This window comes from Mauremys mutica, chromosome 2, assembly GCF_020497125.1.
Source record: "Mauremys mutica isolate MM-2020 ecotype Southern chromosome 2, ASM2049712v1, whole genome shotgun sequence".
Classification (NCBI taxonomy): domain Eukaryota; kingdom Metazoa; phylum Chordata; order Testudines; family Geoemydidae; genus Mauremys; species Mauremys mutica.
Genome location: NC_059073.1, coordinates 28,146,638 through 28,168,224, shown reverse-complemented (window position 1 = coordinate 28,168,224; position 21,587 = coordinate 28,146,638). Strand labels below are relative to the sequence as shown.

The following is a 21,587-nucleotide window of genomic DNA, read 5'->3' as shown; positions in this document are numbered from 1 at the left end:
GAAACTGGAAAGGATCCAAAGATGATCAAAGGGATGAAATGCTAGCCATATGAGCAAATGCAGAAGGAACTGGATATGTTTAGTTTGGAAAAAGAGGCGATTAAGAGTGGGACACGATAGCGGTTTTCAAATACTTGAAAAGCTGCCATTAAAGAGATGGAGAAAAAGTAGTTCTCTCTTGCCACAGAGGGCAGGACCAGAGGCAATGGGTTCAAAATTACAGCATAGCAGATTTAGATTAAGCTTCAGGAAAAACTTCCTACCGGTAAGAACAGTAGGAAAATGGAACAAACTAACTAGGGAAGTTGTGGAAGCTACTTCACTGGAGGTTTTCAAAAAGAGTCTGGATAGCCATCTGTCTTGGATGATTTAGACACAACAAATCTTGCATGTATTGGCATGGGAGTAGACTAGATGACCCTTGCAGTCCCTTCTAACCCTATTCTCCTATGACTGATTCTAAGAGAAGTAGTATCATAAATTGCTGCAAGCCATTGCAACAGGATAAGAAGAGTTGTGGCAGGAATGGAGATGGTTCCAAGCTACAATGATTTGTCCTAAATCAGATTAAGGAGAAAGCCATGCCAGATTCTGTTTTCACTGTATCATAAAATCAGGGTATTACCATTCTGAGCCTGGTGCAAAGAAACTACCCCAGGCAACAGTTATTAGTGAACAGAATCTCTGCAGCTTGTCTCCTCTATGTAAATGTGGATGTTGCCACATATCCGTCTTACCAAACAGTTTACTGAGTGGCAGAATCAACACTGGCAGAGATCAAAGGTTGTACCCAACAGCTCACTACTGGACTGTAGCCAGCACAGACAGAATTGAGAGCGAAATGCTGCGGTGCACTCTGTCCATATCCCAGCAATCCCTCCCTTCTTCTGAATAGCAATGTACTGAACACTATGCCTTTCCAGGAAGCTAAAAAACACATAGAAAGTAAAGCCCTGGGGCTGCACAAAGACAACCATCTGCCTCACTGCAAGTGTAACAGGCTAGCAGCCTTTATTAAAATGATGTTAAGCAGTGACACATTAATCAGTGGGCTGAGTAGAGCAATAGCAACCATGCGATGCAGTACACAAACAACATGCAGCAGTTGAGGGAGAAAATGGATACAAAGGCAATTTTTGGTAACATTGCCATTTTTATTTTGATTCCTACTGGTCATCCTTCTTGCTCTGGTTCACTGGATATTCCCCTGATCACTGGGACACATGGTCTCATACATTCCTGAGGATTTGTTTTTTTGTACCATTTGCCAAATTCAGTATCGAGGCAAATGACTGAGGATAAAAAGGGCAGATAATTTTTAAATATGTTTGTTTGCCAGCTGGGAGGCAATATTTTAGTCTTAGTCTAGGACAACAAAAAGGGTTAATCTATCACCTGGAAGTATAGTGGTCTCATAAGCAATATTGCCAAACCTGAACATTCAAAATTCATGAGTCAAGTCCCCCAAAATCATGATACTAAGTTAGAAATCATGAGATTAAAAAATGTAATTTTGAGTTCTTTTTGCTGTCCAGTTTTAGAGTCTTTAGGATACATGCAGGTCATGTTTTCAAGTTTTTCTCTACAACCAAGAAACTAAAACGTACTGTTTAAAATATGAAGGTTGACACTATCACAGAACTCCAGAGCTGGGGCTTTAAGAAAAATCATCATATCTTGTGAGAACTGACTATCCTATAAATGTCCAGGGTTTTTTGTTTTGTTTGGTGTGTGTATGTCAGCTTTGGAGCACTTGCTCCTCTAGGAGAGTCCACTTTAAGACATCAAGGAATAATTTTAATGTCTAATGATACATTAATCAGAAATTTGCAAGAAACAAACTTTCTTGCCTAAGATCCCATGGTAGAGAATGTCTGCACCCATTATCCATAGAATCAGCAGAATAAGATCTTAAGTTTTGTCCCATTTTGTCTCATAGTTGGTTGAATATGCAGTCAAAGTTTTGTATGTGTCCATCACAATCATAGTGCAACTACAACGTGATAATGTTTTGCAGACACTGAAAGAGGCTCTGAGAGTTGCATGGTATAAGCATATTCTGATTTCAGAGACAATTACATTTTATCTACTGATGCTTCCCCTGAAGATTTGGGAATGGTCATCTCATCCATAGGTCCTTGTATGTGAAGACAGATTAAGCAAACCTCTGAGCCCATGCACAGTCTAATTATCCAGTACACAGACAAGCTCCTTCCACTCACATAAGGAATTTGTGATTAATCCAGCCATAATAAATAGTATCATTTTGAAACCTGGATGCTTAAAGTTAAGTCCCTAAATCTGTTTCAGGCTGCTAAATGAGTGTGGGAAGCAAAAGTTGCTCATCACCTCTGAAAAATCAAATCACTTTAAATTAAAACCTAATTATGGATCTAGGAGCCCAATTGGAGGCATCCAGGTTTGAAAATATTGGCCATTACTTTCAGACAGATGATAAATATCCAACAGTTAGGACTCATCATCTTTTCACCTACTTTCTGACTAACTCACAACTAGCTTCTTGTTTGTGGTGCTGGACTATATAACTCATACCAGGTAATTTTGAGATTAAGCATTTCTGGGAGAATGAATTTCATGGCAGATGCTCTCAATAGGTAACCTTTTGTAAAGCCAACTACTAGTCAGAGGTTAGTACAGCTGCTGTATGGAACACAGTTGGCTCACGCGGAAGGGATTGAAAATGTAGTAGCCCAAAATGGATTCTAGTCAGCTACTCAGTGTCCTCAAGTAATTAAAACAGCCAGAGCCTGCTGATGAGTGACTCAAAATCCCAGCATCCCAGAGAAACTTTCAGCAATTTTACAAAGTAAATCAGATGAGGAGACACCTGGATCCTTTGTAGAGATGTTTTATTCAGCAATTTTGTCTCCATCCCCTTTCCCCAAAAGCCAGGATTAGCCATGGACGAGTCGCTAACGGGTCCAAGTTGAGATTCAATCCAAACATTTCTCCACACAAAATTAATCTGGAAATCTGACAAGAACAGCCTCTCTCAGAAGACTTCTGGCACTGTCAATTCCTCATCCTGACTGTAACTTGGAAATAGCCAGATCTTAAAGGTTTGGTTTAAAAACGGGCAAAGATTTGAGAGGCGATACTTATCTAGAAGGGTTTGCCCATTCCTAGTGAGGATGCTTAATACCCTCAGCTAAAGTTACAAAAGCACCAAGACTGACACAATATTGTGTTCAACAGAAAATAATACGTACTGGGGGATTTCTCTGAACTGACAGACGTGTAAAACAAGTTAACATAAAACTGTGCATGTGACCACTTCTTTAGCATTTATAGTTTCCTTTAAAGAATTCATCTGGAGTAATACAAACCTGTCCAGGAATCTGAATGCTGAACTGGCTGCTGTCCACCAATCTCACCATACAGCATACCAGACAATGGGGAATGGAAAGGTTTAATCGGATTTGAGGATAATGAGCCTGATTGGTTCAGATGATGTCCGAAACTGAAAGTGCCTGTGTGATTGCAGAGCTTACACCTTATCTTGTGTTTACTCAGTGTTTGCCTGTAAAAGTCTGCCTTGATCTCATAAGACCTTGTGGGGTGCTCAGTGGAAAGTGAAAGGTTGTTGCCCTTTGCGCTCAGGGTATATCTGTATTGCAGTCAGGGGTTGTGATTGCAGCTTGAGTAGATATACTTGAGATAGCTTTGATCTAGCCAGCTTGGGTCCCAGAGCAGTGAAGCTGTGGCAGTGCATGCTTCAGCATGGGCTGTACAAGCCCACCTGGAATCCTGAGTAGTTATTACTCTACTCGCAGGGCTAGCCTGTGCTAAAGCACACGCTACTGCAGCTTCACTGCTCCAGGACCTGAGCTAGCTAGATTAAAGCTAGGTGGAGCATGTCGGCTCCAGATGCAATCATAGCCCATGATTGCAGTATAGATAGGCTTGGCAGAATTAGATTTTTATTGTTTTATAATTCTGAGACGGTTACAGGATGGCTGGCCCCTGTAAATGATGCAGGTCTAGTGTCCCTGTGCCAGAGCAGGTGCTTCCAGTTTGGCTAATTAAGAGGGCATGGTGGCACATGGGGGCTATAAAGGATCGTTTAATCACAAACCCACAAGGGATGTGTGCAATCCTTAAATGGGCTGTGGGTTTTCTTTCCCCTGCTGGCCCAGACAAAGCCTTTCCCACCTCTCAGAGTTGCGGGAGCCAGAGCAGGGGAGCGCTGACATCAGCTGCAGCTGTGAGGGCTCAGCACTTCTGCAAATCAGACTCCAGGGTCTCAAGTCAGGCACCGGGAAAATGAGGCACACACAATTTTCCAAGTGTGAAAAGTTTAGTTTAAGTGACTTGACCAGCATCACCTAGCAGCTCTGTGATAGAGGCAGGGATAGAATCAGGGGTGCTGGAACAATTTGTATAGTGGGGGTGCTGAGAGCCATTGACCCAACCTGCAAACCATATATATGATGGAGACCCCTTCCAGCACCCCCAGTTCCAGCCCCTATGGACAGAATCCAATTCTCCAAGGCAGCATTCTTCAGCCTTAACCATGAGACTGTCCTTTCTCTTCCTGTGGTCCCCTGTCTCGTTTACTACACATCTTCTGACTTCTGCAAGAAATGAGGCAGAAGTCCTACTGACAACAGCTTCCTTTGCTACACAACCCTGCTCCACACCCAGAGCAGGTCCATCCTATTCATTGAACGAGGCAAGAGTGCTGTGGGGGAAAAATAGTTTGTGATCATGTACTTGATGACTGTATCAGAATGAAGATGCAGAAGGGGGGTGGATTAAGGTTGCACAGGCAGCGGTGGTGAATGCTTCTGGAAGAACTGCCAGTTAAACGTGGGAAAGGCTGATTGACATTTTTACAACAAGCACGATTTCAGAATGTCCTTAGACCCTTATGGCTCAGAGCATCTTCGTTACAAATGGCCGATCAAGGAAGTCATTCGTGAAAACACAGCAGGTGTTAAAATGCAAAAGGAATATCTGGGGGAATTCTGATGGTGCTTGGAGGGCTCTAGAGATTCTCTTATTTTTAATTGTTCTTATTCTTTAGGAATAATTGCTGGTTCCGCCACTGAAGCACCCAGGTATGAGCCCTGACCAGCTGGGAACTCTGCTTGACTTCTGGCTCTTATTACTTTAATCTGCACATTTCTTATTATGTTAGTCTGTAAAGCTGCCAAAGGTGTTAAGCCCTTGCATTTTGGTTTGTCTCCTGCTTTAATGAATGTCCTGTTGCACATGTTCCTGTAAATACAGTAGCTTATATCTGTAATAATAACTGTTTGAGACCATAATGGTTAGTCTATGCCCAGCAGGAGGGATTGCTGTGATTAGCTGCAGTTGTCCAAACCAAATGCTACTCAGACCTGCTAACCTCCATAGAACTGGAGCACCGTTGAAGGGCGAGATAGGACCAAATGGTACCTGGTGGCAGAAAAAGAATTTAACATTCAGGCTAGAAATAGGCCTGTAAGAGCTAAACAGATGGTCATCTAAACACTCATCCAGAATTCTGACCAAAAAAATAGGGCCTTAGGGGAAAATGATGTCCCAGGAAGAAGAATCTTATTAATCAGTAGGATTTTTACCCTCTGAACATATCTGCATGGTACTGGAAGTTTGAGTATGTGAATACTGTGAACAGTTTTCCATCGATGTTTGTTCAGCTTTTAAAACAAACTCATTCTGAGTGTGGTCCTGCCCCCTATAGGCTCACTTCCTATGACGATTCTAGTAAGCAACTTTAATATAATAATACACGAGTTGTAAATAGTGCTTGTAATCAGTAGATTTCAAAGCACTTCACAAAGGAGGTCAGTATCATTATTCTCATTGTATAGATGGAGAAACTTGAGATAGAGAGAGGTGAAGTGACTTGCCTAATGTCCCTCCAACAGGCCAGTGGCTGAGCCAGGCATAGAACACTCGTCTCTCAAGTCCCACTCCACTACTCTGTCCCCTCAGCAACATTACCTCCCAATCAGGGAACAGCAATGATACTATGTCACCTAAGTGGCCAGACAGAAGTAGCTAACCTAGCTCACATTTTGAACATATACTACCTGCAATGATCTGTCCTGAACAAGATACAGGCGAGGGGTTTTTTTTATACGGAAATTATTCACTAAATGAATTCAAAAGCTGAAATAATCAGCGAATTCCTACACACAAAATAAGTAGTGAAACCTGTCAAATAAATTATTCACTCAGCACTATTGGTAGCACTGTGCATTTGGATCACTTATTGTGTCCATGCTGCCTAATGTTTTGACTGGCTATGGATTTGATATTTTGTTTTCGATTTATACTTGCAACACCACAAATCAACACCACAGCCAATCAATTGACATAGCAAGATAAAATGCAACTAAGTAATCAAAAACAAAGGTAATAATTGGAGCTATACCAATCTCCTAGAACTGGAAGGGACCTTGAAAGGTCATTGAGTCCAGCCCCCTGCCTTCACTAGCAGGACCAATTTTTGCCCCAGATCCCTAAGTGGCCTCCTCAAGGATTGAACTCACAACCCTGGGTTTAGCAGGCCAATGCTCAAACCACTGAGCTATCCCTCCCCCCTTTATTCTAAAGGTGTATATATAATAGTGTATATTATATATACAAATATATGTACAAAATATACAACATATTTTGTTTGCTTTTAGAGACTGTTCAGTTTACTCAATGATACACAAAAAGGTTGGAGGTAAATTTCAGTGTTCCACCTCAAGGCAAGTCAGGCCAGTTTATCTGAATGGATCCATATACACACTTCAGCTGTTTTCAAAAATCTGGGGAGAAATTACAAAGCTGTTTTTTTAAATTCCAGAGCCAGGGAAGCATTAGACCCATTGAATCATTGCTCTAAGAAAAATATAAAGAGAAAAGACAAGATTTTCAAACATCTTAAGTGAGTAAGGAATCTAAGTCCCACTGAAAGTCAATAGGACTTAGGTGTTTTTGAAAATTTTATCTGGTGAGGCTTAAGAATCTTTTCTAACATTTATCCCATACAAATGAGGACCGATTATTCAAAAGATAAATCTGTTGCTGCAGCAAACTGTAGTAACCTCTCCAGACACTTCTAAATCACACCCAGAAAAGATTTGAAATGTCTGGCATCTCCACATTCCCTGTGTCCTCCGTTTCCATCTAACATTTTGTCTATTTAACATAATTAGCATTCATTTTAGGTAGCCTAGCCACTAAAACAGAACCACCCAGGTCTTTCGTTAATTAATATTCATTCAATGAATATTCACACTACACTCAGAGTGACCATATTTTCCCAAATTCCCCCCCGCCCCCTCTTCCACCCCACTGCCCACCAGTGCATGGGCCTGCCCAAGGCTACCCTCTCCTCACCACCCACAGGGATGGCGTGAGCCTCCCTTCCCCCACTGCCTGCCCTCTGCCACCTGCTTGTGTGCAGGGCTGACTCAGCCTGAGCTGCTCTCCTGAGCCCTCCCTCCCACACAGGGCTGGCGTTGCCGCTCGCCTCCCCACCCTGCACATTCCTCTGCACCCTCCTATGGGTCACACCCCACTTTTTTGGGGAAACTGGGCATTTGTTCAGTTTGCTCTTGCCCAGTTTTGCTAAAAAAAAGTCAGGACGGCTGAGACAGGGCTTAAAAAAGGGACTGTCCCAGCCAAAACGGGCCGTAGGGTCACCTGGATTCTGAATATAGGTCTCATTTCCCACCTGACTTTTAACATTACCTCCCCACCAATGCATTTGTCAGTGAGCTAGTCACCGCTCATACTCCTCTCATGGCCTGGGGTCACGCATCAGGCAGCTGCCTTGGTTTCCCATCTTGGACTATTCAAATAAAACTTCACCCAGGCTTTCTGTGGTCAAAAATACCCCACTTTGGGGACTGGGTTTATTAATATAAAATAAACCTCAAAGTTCCAAAACAAAGCCTATCCAAACGTGCACACAAAACAAAGTTTTCATCATCCTCCCAGGCCTTCGTGCCTGGGGCCTTTCCTGCTCTGGCAGGCCACCCCCAGGCCCTCTCTGGCTGAACATTCAGTCCTAAACTCCCAGGGCTCTCTGTTAGCACCTGCTCACCCCAAATAGTCTCTGATTTCTGAGCACCACCTACTCCCTCCCATTGTAGCTTCCTGCAGATCTTCATATGGGAAATCATATGATTGCTCATGGTTCTTTAGTAATCAGGGTTGGCTGGCTCTGGGCTTCGGGGCCAGCCACACTGTTACAATCCAGTAGAAAGGGGTATAGGTTAGAGACTTTCATTAATATAGACTCCCTATATCCATTGACTGATACTTTAATGGACTGAACTCTTTGAAAGAGTTGAGATCAGTCATTATACTGATAAAATGTCTACATTGAAAATGATCTAGATAAGTGAGAACAGTAAATGTAAGCAGTACTGGTCTTATCAGAAAACCAAAGAGCTTAATTGTAACATAAGACTTTAAGGGACATAAGACTCAGCTCATCCCACAGCTGGAGAAGGTTATCTCTCAGACCCTCCAGCACACGGGGCTTGTGGGCGAGAGGGTAACTTCCTTGAGTGAATTTCCAAAACTTAAAGAACTTGGCACTAAATATCAAAGTAGGAATTGCACTGTCTTTCCTTAGCCTTCTTAGCTCATTTTAGTGATCACAGAGAAAATGCTCTCGATGTAATATGGTGTAAGCTATTACAGTATATGCCTCATTCCACTTCCAAGGCCCTTCACCTAATGGATCATTTCTGATTAACTGGGCCCAAGATTGTATTGAAATACTAACTAGAAGGGGCAATAATTGGCAGCCCTGAGGAGTTCCTCTGAAGAGTGGAACAGTCCCAGACACTAAGAAGTTACTTTAACTTTTGTCCTTGTCCCCTTAACCAGAGTGGTAACCAGTATTGGATGTTAAACCCAAATCTCAACTGGATCAGTGTCTCTAAAAGTTACCCCATTTGGTGCAGTTGATGAGCTGCACTGAGCAAGCTCATCATTCGTAGTTCCCACTCACATCCAGTCCTTCCAGTGACATGGAACAGCATTTTAAAATTCACTGTTGGACAGCAGCCATGAACAAAAATCCAATTTCAGCTTTGGTTTCCTAGCTAGCGCTTTGAGTATAAATTTAAAAATAATTCTTTAGGATGAAATCAGTTGGATGTCGTTGAAACTTGTTCCCTTCAGATTTCTGCCATACTGTGTGGACGCTGTCTGAGAAGAGATCATTACTAAAAGTTTCTTGGTACATTCTTGACAGTACAGGCATTATTTTGGATTCAAAACTTCTAAGGAAGTCTACCAGGAAGTGATCAAGCCACAGACCTTTCCATCCCTCTAGTAAAAAGATAGCAATGCTGGTGTCATTCCCATGGCTACAGATTGCTCTGCTGTTGAGCGAGGTAGTCTTAACATAGAATACCATGATCTTATGGAATCCCACATTTGTGGCTATATTGATTTATACAATTAATTGTGACAGTTTGAGACTATTTCATTGATATCTATCTTAGGAGTACGTGCAAACTATGGCTTTCCTAATGCAAGGCTAGCAATGATCTGGCTTTGTCGCCATGCTCGAACACTTGTTTGCTTCATATAAGAGAGCAGGACTAACCTTTGTCATGGAGTCAAGAGTCAGGGTGTATTTTATATCCTAATCTCAGAATCAGATAAAAAAAGTTTCCTTCCCAAGAGGCCTGCCATGCTCTTTGTGGTATGAAATGTGTGTGCCCGGACGAACATTCATGGCCTGATTTTCAAAGTGTTGAGCACCCACTGCTCCTGCTAAACAGAATGGGACGCGCTCAGTACCTTTGAAAATAAGGTCAGTCCATACTTCTACAGCACACAGAATATTGTTATGTCAATGAGACTGATGTTCATCCTGGGAAAGCTGGGTTTTAAAGTTAGTTTAGAGGAGTGAGAAAAGAGAGTCAGTAATGTATGTAAACTGAGCGGTACACTACAGGCACAAACCTCTCTATTTAAATAACAATAAGGATGGCAGGCACACTGATAACAGCCACAGCATTGGAATAAATTCTGAATTTTCTGGCTTTTCTACTTTAGAACCCAATCGTGCAAACCCTTATTCACATGAGTTGTCCCTATTATTATTATTTGTATTATCATATCACGTTGGAGCCCTAGTCGTGGACCAGGACCCCATTGTGCTAGGCCCTGCACAAATACAGAACACAGTCTCTGCTCAAAGAGTTTACAATCTAAGGGCCTGTGTACACGTAAAATGCTGTGCCACTGTAGTGCTTAAGTGAAGAGGCTACCTACACTGATGGGAGGGCTTCTTCTATTGGCATAGATATTTCACCTCCCCAAGAGGCAGTAGCTAGGTAAACGGCAGAATTTGCCTGTCAACCTAGCACTGTCTACACTGGGGTTTAACGGTGTCGCGCAGAAGCGTGGACTTTTTATACCCTGGACCAACTGACCTAATTTCCTAATGTAGACCAGGCCTAAATAAGAGTTTATAATCTAAGCAAGAAAAACCCCACTGGCAGTCTGGACTATTGATGTATATTAAAAATTTTTATTAATGTTTTTCATGGCAAGTAGAAAAACAAGTGTTATTTAGCTACTATAAAGTGATTGGGGGGGGGGGGTGAAGCAAATTTTGTTTTTAACTAAGAAATTGGAACAGCTCTGCAGTGTCCCTGGTAAAACAAAAAACAAACAAACAAGTCATTTAAATCATATCCCTATTAAGAACTGACAAGACTGAAATGGCTTCCACAGAACCACGCTAGTATCTTACGCAAATATATAATTTAGTTGTTTTTATATAACATGGCTATTTTTTGTTCACATAACTAGGGAGTAGACAAATGGGACTTATGCCATTTGTAATGAAATTCTGGGGGAAAATATGCACTGTAATTGTAGTTCAGATACTCTGTATACACAATGTCAGCTAAGAGAAAACAATTCAGCCTCATTAACAATAGAATTTTTGAGCTTAAGAAATAGATAAGGTAATTAAAGCCTATACAGTATGTGCATTATCCCTTTACAACTATTTTGGATTAATGACAACAATATTGCATTTACACAGCACCATTCTTCCAAATGAGTTCTGAAGAATATAAACCAACTGCACAATTGTATAGAAATACAGGAATTGCTCTGCCCACTGCTGAAGTGCAGCCATCTCTGGCATGACATGCATTTCTTGTAAGAATACAGGGCAATCAGAAATGTCTGGCTGTAAGGGACCTCCAGAGGTCATCTCTCTGCACTGAGGCAGGACCAAACCAGCAGTATCACATAGCCATTTAACAGAAGAGAAGACTACAGTATCCAATCAAAATAAAAAGGGGGAATTTTGGGTAGGTAGTTAACAAGTCTGAATTTGTACAGGACACTAGGATAATTCTTGCAAAAGTGCCATGGGATTTTTAATAACCACAGGTAGCCAGGAGTATTTTTTCTCCATCTGACAGTACCCTTCAGGAGCACCTCATGCATACCATCATACTGAGGCATCAGCTGGCACTAACTGAGAAATAAATGACCAATGACAAGCAACAGCACTTCTCCGTACAACACTTACATTTTTTTGCAGAGATTCCTAACTAAAAATTGACCCATTTAGTGTCTGAACACACACAAAGAACACATAGTTACATAGTCACTTAAGGTAAAAACACAATTTAAAAATGTTTTATATGATTCAGATTCCAAGACTACATAGGACCACTGTGATCACCTGGTCTGACCTCTTGTATAACACAGGCCATAGCATCCCCCAAAATAATTCCTTTTGAACTAGTGCATATCTTTAAAGAAAGAAACAAAAACAAAAACCAACCTTGATTTAAAATTTGCCAGTGTTGGAGAATCCATCATGACCCTTGGTAAATTGTTCCAATGGTTAAGTACCCTCAGCGTTTAAAATGTATGCCTTATTTCCAGTCTGAATTTGTCTAGCTTCAACTTCCAGCCATTGGATCGTGTTATACTTTTCTCTGCTAGACTGAAGAGCCCATTATCAAATATTTGTCCCCCATGTTGGTTCTTATAAACTGTGATCAAATCACCCTTTAACCTTCTCTTTGTTAAGCTAAAATAGATTGAGCTCCTTGAGTCTAATCACTATAAGGTATATTTTCTAACCCTTTAATCATTCCCATGGCTCTTCTCTGAAACCAGTTTATTAACATCCTTCTTCAACTGTGGACACCAGAACTGGACACAGTATTCCAGTAGTGGTCACATCGGTGCCAAGTATGCAGGTAAGAACCTCTCTACTTGAGAGGTTTCAGAGTAGCAGCCGTGTTAGTCTGTATCCGCAAAAAGAACAGGAGTACTTGTGGCACCTGTAGCCCATGAAAGCTTATGCTCAAATAAATTTGTTAGTCTCTAAGGTGCCACAAGTACTCCTGTTCTCTCTACTTGAGATTCCCCTGTTTGTGCATCCAAGGATTCCATTAGCCCTTTTGGCCACAACATTGCACTGGGAACTCATGTTCAGCTGCTTATCTTCCATGACCCTCAACTCTTTTTTTTAGCATCACTGCTTTCCAGGATAGTCTCCTTTCCTATAAGTATGGCCTACATTCTTTGTTCCTATACGTATACATTTACATTTAGCCATAATAAAAATACACATTGTTTGCTTCCATCCAGTTTACCAAAGTGATCCAAGCACCCTGACTTTGCTTTTCATTATTTATCCCCAATAGGATTCTATTTTTAGAGACTAAATTAACTCAGATACTTTGTTTTTTGGAGATAATGGATCACAGCAACCATCAAGAAGGTGAGAAATAATCTCCCCTGGTTCCTGTTGACTGTTCAAAGTGTTAATTGCTCTGCATTGCTTGTAAAATTGCTGACTTTGCTGTGTAATTGCTCAAGTCCTTTGCTCAACAAGTTGCCGCAGATAATAGTTCTAGTACTGGCAACAAGTTGTGTTAACTCAGTGCAGACTTTACTACAGACAGGACAAAGAACTGAGGACTGGAGTGTATGTCCTTGTTCTGCTAAGTTTTTTTTTCTTCCCTATGCTATTTCACACAAATGCCACTTAGAGGTATTTTTAAAGGATATTTAAATGCATTGTTACCCATCCTGGTAGGTTTTCTTGGATTTCTCCCTTTCTGTAAGAATTCCATGAAGGCCTCACACTGGCTATATTCCTTCAAATGTTAATTGCTTGCCTAGAGGAAGAGCCAGGAAGCATGGATTCCTCTTCTCACCTTAGTCAACTTTGAGCACCTCATATTCAAAAGGAAATTTCCCTACTAGAGGCAGTGTGGAGGAAAATTTTGACCAGTCCCAAAGGGACAGCTTCCAATCTACATAGCTTTTGTTCCACTACAATGTTGCTTCCCTCCTCATGCGGTTATATTATACTCACCCCCTCGTGGTAAGGGGTATGCAACCCCTTCTCAGGCTGCTACTGGCAGCCTGCAAGTATCATCTTTGTGAGACTCCTCTACCCTGCTGGGTCAGAGCTGATTCTGTGTCTGCTCTCCTGTGTCATCACTTCCCTACATGACATGTATCTGACGAAGTGGGTATTCACCCATGAAAGCTCATGCTCCAATACGTCTGTTAGTCTATAAGGTGCCACAGGACTCTTTGCTGCTTTCCCTACATGAGTGGCCGGTGACTCAGCCTTTGGAGAACGCTAGCCCCTGGCTCCTCCCCTTCTGCCGGAGGCCCTGCCCCTTCCTCTCCTCTTGTGCCCTCTCTACCCTGCAGAGCACTCCCACCATGGCCCCGGGACCAGCGCTGGGCGGCGCAGCAGCAGCACCTCCAGCCCTGAAGTGCTGAGTGGCACGGTCCGAGCACCAGGCAGGCAGCGTGTCCCAGCACCAGCCGCCCCGAGTCCCGGTGGTAGGCTGCCCAGCCCCAGCCAGCCTGGGCCAAGGCAGAGCACCAGGAACTGCAGGAGGGGGCCTCTTGGGGGCACAGCATGGGTGGGGCAACGCCAGACTGTTTAGGGAGGCACAGCCTCCCTCAGCCTACGATATCCACCACCCATGCTTCCCTATAATACATTTTGTTAATCAGTCTATAAACTGACCCTTTCAATAGCAAATGCATTTACTAAAATCAGTTGATATAACCTAGTAGGATTAGATTTGCATTATTTTAGTTAAGGGATGTTTATAATGACTTAGGCCTTGTCTGCATTGGAGATTTGTCCTGATTCCAGCCATCCCTGGCTAGCCACAAGCAGGGCTGGCTCTACAGTTTTCGCCGCCCCAAGCAGCGCACCGAATTGCTGCCGCGGGCGGCGGGAGCAGTCCGTGTGCCCTTAGGGCGGCAGGCACGTTTCCGCGGCGGTGGCAATTCGGCAGCAGCTTCTATGTTTAGCTGAAGCCGCCCTGGGCAGTTAAACATAGAAGCTGCTGCTGCCGAATTGCCGCCGCAGTGGAAACGTGCGTGCCGCCCTAAGGGCACACGGACTGCCCCCGCTCTCCACGGTGGCAATTCGGCACGCTGCTTGGGGGCAAAACAACAGGGACTGCCGCCCCTTGCTGAATGCCGTCCCAAGCACCAGCTTGGAATGCTGGTGTCTGGGGCCGGCTCTGGCCACAAGTGTAAGGGAACCAATATAAACCCCTAGTGTAGACGTCATCTGCACCAGTGAAACTAAACCAGGTTTTGAGCAGTTTGAACTGGTGTAGATACAGTGATGGCTGGTTATCACTGGCTGGAATCAGGGCAAATGCCCAATGCAGACAAGTTCTTAATTTAAAATTTTTATCAATATAAATAATTTCCTCTCACCTCCTCCTATCTTGCTGACTGAACAAACCAGACACCTTCTTCTGTGTACTGTCAAGCTACCAGTGACTCCATCAAAGAACATTTTTACATATTCCTTCACTCCATCTCTGATGTTTGATTATGCATAATAGCCTTATCTCAGAAGATTTTCATTTTAATTATTCAAATTCACAAACAGTTTTATCACTTCACATTTCAACTAACATTCATGGGAAGTTTGCTGGTAGCTTTTTGGGATGAGGGTGAAATTGACATATACTGATGCTAACTGACTGAAATCAAATCATCTTGTTTTTATTAATTTAAAAGGTGTGCTGTCAACTTGAAATCTAGTCCAGTCAAAACAAATGAGTTTAAAAAAGTGGCTTCTGGTATTTCATATGCCCCTGAATCTTCCTGCTGATTTTTGTGGGTTTTCAGTCACATTTTCCTATTTAATAAAATATTTCTCTCCCCCCTTCTTCCATGGAAAAGGCCCATACAACTGAAAGGGGAAACTGACTAACTGCCTGATTTTCAGAGGTACTGAGCACTCATAGCTTCCTTTGACTTCACTGGGAACTACAAGCACTTAGCACTAACAAAAAAAAAAAATCAGGTTGTAAATGACAGTGAAGTTCATTATACTCAAAATTTAGACATAAAAAACTGACAATAGAAAGAAAAATGTCTTTTTCCTCATCTGTTCTGTTACAATATCTTAAGATGTTACCTGTAACAACAGCCGTTACAAAAATCAGATAGATATACAATTTTGTGTGTGTGTTAATGTTAATAGTGGTTCTTTAAGAAATAAAGTCCTATTTTGTTCTCCTTAAGCATGTAGAAATCCTACTGACAGCAACAGGAGTTCTGTATTCCAAAGGAGAGGATGAGACAGCCTGTATTTATTCCAACTTCTCTCTAAAACAGTAAAATTTTAATGCAAGTCCCCCCCATATTTAACTCTTAATAAATCACCTGTCAATACAAAATTTGCTATTCCTTTGAATGAGAAGGGTGAATGCGCAAGCTGTATTATAGGACCACGACTCTAAAATATTATTGAAGAATCTCTGCCAAAATACTGCTAAATAATTCCTTTCTAGTTAAGATCAAATTTATGGCTAATAGAGTAGAAGCTTGCTAATTCACACTAATGACTGCGAGATCCATTGCAAATTATTGAATTTTGCAAATAAGTAAGTGGGAAACACAATGAAAAAAGCAAGGGTTATGTATCACAAAATGCACTTTGCTCATTTATCTTGACAACTGTGGTTTCAATTATTTATAATACTTCATCATGTACTAGTAAATGTACTGTAGTCTATTTTGTAAAAATAGACATTAGTAAGATTAGAGTAATACGACATCTGCTATTACCTCTTTGCTCAGAAGTGGCTACAAGTCACCATAGTGACCAAGATTTTCAAAAGTGGGGAGCCTGAAGTTTGACTCCTTTGTTTATAATTAGGTATGTAAATAAGTAGGCTGATTTTCAAAACTTCTGAGCACCCAGCAGCTCCCACTAACTTCAAACAGCTAGATGAAAACCTCAGTGGGAACATCAGGTCACTTATTTAGGTACCTAAATATGGTCTTGGGTAGCCTAATTTAAAGGCCCCATTTTGAAAGGCTTGGCCAACTTGCATCAGCAAGATTCGATCTACTTCAAAGGGGCAAATCTTGGAGTCAGTGGAGTTTTGCCTGCATAGGCCACTAGATATTAATCTTGCATCCGACGAAGTGGGTATTCACCCACGAAAGCTCATGCTGCAAAACGTCTGTTAGTCTATAAGGTGCCACAGGATTCTTTGCTGCTTTTATAGATATTAATCAAATATCTAAAGATTTAAAACAAACACGCCTCCTTTTAAAAAACAAAAACGTTACTTCTCTTTACGGCTATTGCAGGTCCATCTACAGAAGCAGAAGAGGAAAGCAAAACTTCACTTCCCTAAGTGTAGTAAAACATAGTTGTGATTCAAGTATGGAAAGCAGAAGTGCAATCTATGTGAGCAAAACTCATTGTACTGGGGGGGGGGGGGAAGCAAATTTGAATTTAGTCATGCCAGTAACAGAGTCTTTTCCAGACTATTAAATGCTAAGGGTGTTGGCCCAGGTTGCATCACACAACCTATGCTGGATGAACACCATGTACTCAGCAAACGAGACGGTTGGGCATCCCAGGAGGATTAGTGTAACAGACTTGCCAGTGCATGCGGTTCTGTTTTATCAAGTATATCACAATTCTGAAAGAAAAAAACCCGCAACATTTCCCCTCTTAATATATTAGCACTCATAGAGGTGCCAGATTGACAGCCCGGGAGCATAATGTTATAATATGATCTGGAGAACAGCTTCAGTGCAGACAGCAGCTGTACAAGCTTCCCTCTCGAACTGAGCTGAAACTTGAAAAGCAATGTGAGGGAACCTCTTCCAGTAGCGACTGTTCAGCTCTGTCGCCATCATTATTCAGTTCTTGACTGCTGCCTACCCTGCTAAGAATGTCAGATATGGCGGCGGGGGTGGGGGGGGGACTTGTTGAGTAGGATCTGCAATGAGACCATTTAATTTTAGATAGCCTTCTGAACAGTCCATCTGTGATTTTAAGTCACTACCAGGGCTGGTTTTGGGGAGGTTAGGATTGCTGGCAGCTGTGCCTGTGCAAGGCATGTTGCAATTGGTCCTTGTGCAGGGAGAAAGGAGCTGGAAGGCTCATTGTGACCTCTGCCCTCCACTGCACAGCCATATAGGGCCAATCATAATCTGGTCTTCAGTGTCTTATGTTTTCACTTTAACACTGGCGACCAAAAGGGATGAAAATCTCTTCTGGACTCTACCATAAAAAAGCTCCAAGAAATCAAACTGATTCTCCTGTCAATATAATGTTTAGAAAAGTAAGAACTGAACCTTCTACTGCACACTCCTGGAGCCAGTCCACCTACCCTGCAGGGTGAATTGTATTGAGCAACCCTGAGTTTCTGTAGAAGAAATACTCCCTTCCTGTAGGGTAGCTGGAATTTTTAGGCTCCAGGAAACTATAGAAGAGCATCATACTTAACAGGTAACTCAGTTTTCCAGCAGAGTGTCATTCAACCACAATTTATGGGGAAAGAAAAGATTTCCTGTAATCTGACTGTACTCACCCATTGTGAGAATTTGCTTCCACTATGCTGACTCATTTTTTGCTGTGTGTTCCTGTTTCATAGAATCATAGGACTGGAAGTGACCTCGAGAGGTAATCTAGTCCAGTCCCCTGCACTCATGGCAGGACCAAGTATTGTCTTCACCATCCCTGACAGGTGTTTATCTAACCTACTCTTAGGGTATGGCTACACTTACGGTTTGCAGCGCTGGTAGTTTGCAGCGCTGGTCATCCAGCTGTGCAGGGCTAGCGCTGGTGTGTGGCCACACTCACAGCTACCAGCGCTGGTGTGTGGCCACATTTGCAGTATTTGCAGCGCTGTTGGGAGTGATGCATTATGGGCAGCTATCCCAGCATTCAAGTGGCCGCAACGTGCTTTTCAAAAGAGGGGGGTGGAGTGGGGTCTAGTGTGACAGGGAGCGGGGGGAAAGAGAGAGGGGATTTTTGGAGCCAACACTGTGTGTTTAGCTTCCTGCATTGAAAAATCAGAACATGTTTCCGACCCCTTAGTCTTAACTCTTAATTGCAAACAGCCTGCAGCCAACACGACTCCCCGCTGTTTCACTCCCTCCCTGCCTGCCTCTCATTTGATTGTTTACAGCCAGGTACAGATGATCACAGCAAACAGGAGCTCGTTCATAACAAAACAAAGAGAGGCTGCATAACAAAACAAAGAGAGTAATTTATAAAAGCATTCTGGGATACATCCTTATACCCTGGAGGCCAATCACAGCGCTGGTGTGTGGCCACACTTGATGATCAGCGCTGCAGCACCAGCGCTGGAATCCTTATTCCCCATGCCGAGTGAGGTGTACAGCCAGCGCTGCAGCCAGGGAGTTGCAGCGCTGGAAGTGCCCTGCAGGTGTGGCCACTTACTAATTGCAGCGCTGGTGGAGGCTTTCCAGCGCTGCAACTCGCCAGTGTAGCCATACCCTTAGAAATCCCATGATGGAGATTCCACAACCTCCCTGGGCAATTTATTCCAGTGCTTAACTTCCCTGACAGTTAGGAAGCTTTTCCTAATGTCCAACCTAAACTGCCCTTGCTGCAATTTAAGCCCATTGCTTATTGTCCTATCCTCAGAGGTTAACAAGAACAATTTTTCTCCCTCCTCCTTGCAACAACCTTTTATGTACTTGAAAACTGTTATGTCCCCTCTCAGTCTTCTCCTCTCCAAACTAAACAAACCCATTTTTTTCAATCTTTTGTCAAAGGTCATGTTTTCCAGACCTTTAATCATTTTTATTGATCTTCTCTGGACTTTCTCCAATTTGTCCACATCTTTCCTGAAATGTGGTGCCCAGAACTGGCACACTATTCCAACTGAGGTGTGTAGTAGAGTGGAAGAATCACTTCTCATGTCTTGCTTACAACACTCCTGCTAATACATCCCAGAATGATGTTTCCTCACAGTTTTTCCTCTTCTTTCCAAAATGGCATCAACTTTCCTCTATTTATTCGTGACAGGATGTACTCAAAGATGGGTCTGAATTTGGGATATATAAACACTAATGACTTCCACCCAGCAATTTCCCTTCTCCCCCACCACTTACTTATGCCCAGAAAGTCCCCTTTGAGATGTAACAACTCATTTGCATGGCAGCCCTCTGGAAGAGATGCAGTCAGATCATTGCTTGGATAAACAGGGCTTCGAGACATGAAGGAGGGGAGCAGGAGGAAAAATATTGAACAGTTTGGATTGCCAACCATGGGCGGTGGGTATAAGAGGCCAGAGGAAACTAAGCCTCCCCTGATGCAGCCACTGCCACCCCATGCCTGGACAGTGACGGCCTCACCTGCGTTCTGCCTCTTCCACTTCCTGCTCCGCCCCTTCCCTGAGGCCCCTACCGCTGCCTGGTTAGTCCCTCCTCTCCACCCTCCTCTCTGGAAGTCTCTGCTGGCCACTGTCTCCCTCCTCACTCCCCCTCACCTACAAGACCCCTTCCACCCACTGCTTGCCACATCCCTCCTCTCCTCCATCCACTCCCCCGAGATACCCTCCTTGTCTGCTGCTTGCCACATCACTCCTCACATTCCCGCCCCCACAGGGGAGGGAGTGAGGAGAGGAGTGATGTGAAGAGCGCAAGCAGTGGGGGCCTCACGGGGGAGAAGAGGAGAGACGCGGCAGGCAGTGGTGGGGGGGCTGAGTGGGGAGTCTGGGGCAGAGCAGGGGTGGGGTCTAGGGCAGAGTGTCAGCAGGACTCTGGGCAGAAAAGATGGGAAAGGGAGCTAGCCTCCCCCAGGGGAAGCTTCACCCGCCGCCCATGTTGCCAACACTGGAGTACAGACAAGAGAACGTTGACAACTAGTTGGCTTTGAAGAGTCCCTGACAGGTGGCGTTCAGCTTCATTCAAGTGTTGCTCACACTTGGCATACACCTTTACCAACTTTCAAAGCCATTAAAGGGTTAACCCCCAACGAGTGTGTGTTTCAATAGGTACAATTCAACAGTTAATTTTTAGATGCCTTGGGTTTCAATTATCAGAGGGGTAGCCGTGTTAGTCTGGTTCTGTAGAAGCAGCAAAGAATCCTGTGGCACCTTATAGACTAACAGACGTTTTGCAGCATGAGCTTTCGTGGGTGAATACCCACTTCTTCAGATGCAACTGAAGAAGTGGGTATTCACCCACGAAAGCTCATGCTGCAAAACGTCTGTTAGTCTATAAGGTGCCACAGGATTCTTTGCTGCTTCTTGGGTTTCAATGGGACTCTGTTTTTACACCCTGATGAAGCTCAGGGTCGAGGAGGGAGTTGGATTGCAGCTGGATTCTCGGAGCAGGAAGATGCTTGGGACCGGAGGATTTGCTTTCCATCACAGGCTCCTCCTGTGTACTGGGAGCTGCCCTGATAAAAACACTGCAACATTCTAAAGAAATAAGCCACAGCTCTGAAACACTGCTACTGTAAGCTGGAGTTTTGGACTATTATTGCAGAATACCGTGGTACCTTTTTTAGGATTATTCGCACCAGTTTCTGTTTCCTTGTTCCTTGCAGTGGTCCAAATCCTCCCTTTAAGCAAGAAGTGAAAGTAGACTCCAATTTAAAACCTAAAATACACCTACTACATTGACATTTTTGAGGGGATATTCTTCCACACCCTGCAGAATGGGTCTTATTATGGTCAACATGAGATCATAGTACAGCGTCTGTACAACCCCCAGGAGACCAAAACAAAACTGCTGTCAACTAGCATTTGCTAAACTGGGATTGCACTGGGGGGTTGTGCACACAGAAAATTATTAAACACACTTAAACGATAAATAGGAATGAACTGAAAGTAGTAGCTCTTCTTAAGGTCAGCAAAAGTGAATCCTAAACTGGTGCAGTTTTATAGTTAAATTACAAAGCACTCAACCTAAAATTAACTTCCTCTGGGCAATCTTAAAATAGTAGATTGCTGGATCTGAGCTGATGGGTGTTCTCTGTTAGTTGCTCCTGATGAAATATAAAAGTGGTTTATTGCATCTATAATTATATAAAAACTTTGCCCAGTACTTTTCTCTGCTGACTGGAGGAGTCAAGTTTAAATGTATCATATGAAACACAGTGATCAATATGAAAAAGGCATAAAGCAACGTAAATAGTATCAAACTTTCTGAAACAAGTCTGCTAGGACTGACAGTTCATACAATGCAGGTGTGTGTGTATCTATATGTTAATATACATATATTTAAAGGAACCACCAAGGCACATAACTTTAAGTGATCCTGTTATTATAACCCTT

The 21,587-nt window shown here is 43.0% G+C and overlaps 1 protein-coding gene across 3 annotated transcripts in view; it reads right to left on the bottom strand.

Moving 5' to 3' along the window:
* The window catches only part of SAMD12 (sterile alpha motif domain containing 12), a 232,430-nt gene that overhangs the window by 10,805 nt on the left and 200,038 nt on the right, over positions 1-21,587 (bottom strand). The window lies entirely within an intron of this gene.